The sequence below is a fragment of the Pongo abelii genome, chromosome 22 (assembly GCF_028885655.2).
Source record: "Pongo abelii isolate AG06213 chromosome 22, NHGRI_mPonAbe1-v2.0_pri, whole genome shotgun sequence".
Classification (NCBI taxonomy): Eukaryota; Metazoa; Chordata; class Mammalia; order Primates; family Hominidae; genus Pongo; species Pongo abelii.
Window position 1 is genome coordinate 23,310,242 of NC_072007.2, and position 3,180 is coordinate 23,313,421.

Consider the following 3,180-nt stretch of genomic DNA (forward strand, 5'->3'; position numbering starts at 1 on the left):
TATAGAGTAACTGAGTAGAAAAGAAAAATCTTTTTTTCCTGGTCTGATATCCTTAGTAATAATAATATAACTTATTAGTTATATTAGTATTTATAGTAAGCAATATAACTTATAAGTTTTTAAGCCACATCACATCTCAATAAACTGTCTATGGTTAGTAACACCAATGGCTAAGTTTAAAGAAGCTTCATACCTTCAGGGATTAATTGAAAAGAACCAATGTGCTAGATTTCATGATAAAGTAGAACTCCATGAAAAGCTGAATCATAAAAGAGTTCCAGTAATATTGGGGCCTTTCAATTTTGCCAGGGTTCTGTACTTTAGTTTATATAATGTTTAACTGTAGAGAAGAAATAAGATATAATCACTTAAGGCAACGATTTCTCCTGTGAGCTCTCTTACACAAATCTAATGCTGTCTCTCTTTTTCTCTCGTGTTTTAATTTTCATAATTATGCAACTTATGTATACAAAAGTGAAAAAAGCAAAAGTTCATATTTCAGTAAGTTTTCATAAAGTAAACACTCCCATGTAACTATCAACCACATCAAGAAAGAATATTACCAGCACTTCAGAAACCCCTCCCATGACCACTTCCTGTCCCTTAAGGATAACTGCTATGAGGTTTTTCTACACCTTAGTTTTGCCATTTTTGAACTTCATTTAAATAGACCAATACAGTGTATACTCTTTTGTGTCTAACCTTTTTAGTCATCAAGTTTGTGAAATTATCTTCCTCTGTGGCAGATGTTCAAAAAATTTTTATCATCATTTACTTTAGAAAAATTGGTTTAGATTTTGTCTCTGTAGACTTTTAGACTGGATTTCTGTAGTGTCACAAAAACTTCAGATGCTCAAATTCATTTTTAAATTGTCGATTTTATTTCTTAAATTAATGTATTTAGATATCCCAGTTGGCTGAACATCTCCTTGACAACTCTCCCCTTTAACCCAATCTCCCATACTTAACTGTACTAGCTGTATAAATTGTAATAACTCATGAAAACCCAGATGCATACATAGGAATAGGAATTGGAATTCTTAAAAGTTTAAGTGTAATTGGAAAACCAAACCCATGCTCACTTCATTAACTGATCTCTGTTTCTCTCCTATTCAGGTAGCTGAAATTAAGTCCCTTCCAAAATTCAATGAATGAGACAAATCATTCTTGGGTGACAGAATTTGTGTTGCTGGGACTGTCTAGTTCAAGGGAGCTCCAACCTTTCTTGTTTCTTATATTTTCACTACTTTATCTAGCAATTCTGTTGGGCAACTTTCTCATCATCCTCACTGTTACCTCAGATTCCCACCTTCACACCCACATGTACTTTCTGCTTGCAAACCTGTCATTTATAGACGTACGTGTTGCCTCTTTTGCCACCCCTAAAATGATTGCAGACTTTCTGGTTGAGCACAAGACTATTTCTTTTGATGCCTGCCTGGCCCAGATTTTCTTTGTTCATCTCTTCACTGGCAGTGAAATGGTGCTCCTAGTTTCCATGGCAAAAGTTATGTTGCTATATGCAAACCTCTCCACTACATGACAATCGTGAGCCACTGTGTATGTATTGTGCTCATCCTCATTTCCTGGTTTGTGGGCTTCATCCATACCACCAGCCAGTTGGCATTCACTGTTAATCTGCCATTTTGTGGTCCTAATAAGATAGATAGTTTTTTTCTGTGACCTTCCTCTAGTGACCAAGTTAGCCTGCATAAACACTTATGTTGTCAGCCTACTAATAGTTGCAGATAGTGGCTTTCTTTCTCTGAGTTCCTTTCTCCTCTTGGTTGTCTCCTACACTGTAATACTTGTTACAGTTAGGAATCGCTCCTCTGCAAGCATGGCAAAGGCCCGCTCCACATTGACTGCTCACATCACTGTGGTCACTTTATTCTTTGGACCGTGCATTTTCATCTATGTGTGGCCCTTCAGCAGTTACTCAGTTGACAAAGTCCTTGCTGTATTCTACACCATCTTCACATCTATTTTAAACCCTGTAATCTACATGCTAAGAAACAAAGAAGTGAAGGCAGCTATGTCAAAACTGAAGAGTGGGTATCAGAAGCCTGGTCAGGTTTCTGTAGTCATAAGAAATGTTCTTTTCCTAGAAACAAAGTAAACTTATGAGACTGTTACCACTTTAGCCCCGTCTCCATACACTTACTTACAAGTGGATTCACCGTAATCTTAAAGCAAATCAACTTGGCCTGTGGGAAAGGTCAGTTGATTGATTCGAAGCAAACTGTAATGATAATAAAAACTCATGAAATAAACTTTAGCAATTTTAAGTACTCTTTCTCCATTGCATATTTTTTAATTTCCTACTTTGTATTCTTTAAAACTTAAGATATAGACTTTGATGACATTGAGAAAATGACATTGCCTTATAAATAAATGGTTAATATACTATTATCTCTCCCTTTGAAAACAGTACTACTCACACCAACTTTGGAGTAATGATAGGTGCATATCTCCAAGCCACAGAGATAACAGATCTATTTATAAGTATATGATATGTGATATACAGCATGTGATAGATCTAGATACGAATGCATTTTATACTGCACTATATATCTGACAGCACATGAAGACATGTCTATGAATGGTGTGAAAGATACAGCAAAATGTAAAAGGGCATGACTAACCAGCAGAAGGCATTTACATTCAACACTTTCACAAACCCTTTGTCACAGTGGCTGCTTAATATATGTTGTTCATGAAAAACAACCACCTGAACAAATTATTTACTGGTGTGTTTTATATTGGCCTATGTTAACTTCTGTTTAATACCGATAAAATACTCTGGGGAATCAGAGATGAGTTATAATTCCCTACCACTTATCTTCATGATAGTAGGAGTCTGAATCTTAGTATAAAATATTTCCTGCTAGATTTTTATGATCTTATCTTCTTAGAGTATTTTTATATTAGTACTTGGTAGATATTATAATTTTTTCTATGTGGACTTTTTAATTCAGTTGACATTTCATTTTTAAATTCCCCAAGTAAGCTCTGAAAATGACAGAACCCTATTTCAAGACCTTAGATTTCATCATAAATTTACCCCTCCTTGATCACTTACAAGACCAAGATTTTTGGGGATTCACCACTACAGGCTATTTTAGGCTCTTCCTCTTTTATAGCATTCAAGGCTATTTCTATATTTTTTTACTGGGTTCC

General features: G+C 35.2%; 1 pseudogene; it reads left to right on the forward strand.

Moving 5' to 3' along the window:
• The first annotated feature begins 1,074 nt into the window (after positions 1 to 1,074).
• On the forward strand, positions 1,075 to 2,119 carry LOC134760843 (olfactory receptor 4K15-like; annotated as a pseudogene).
• The last annotated feature ends 1,061 nt before the right edge of the window (positions 2,120 to 3,180 follow it).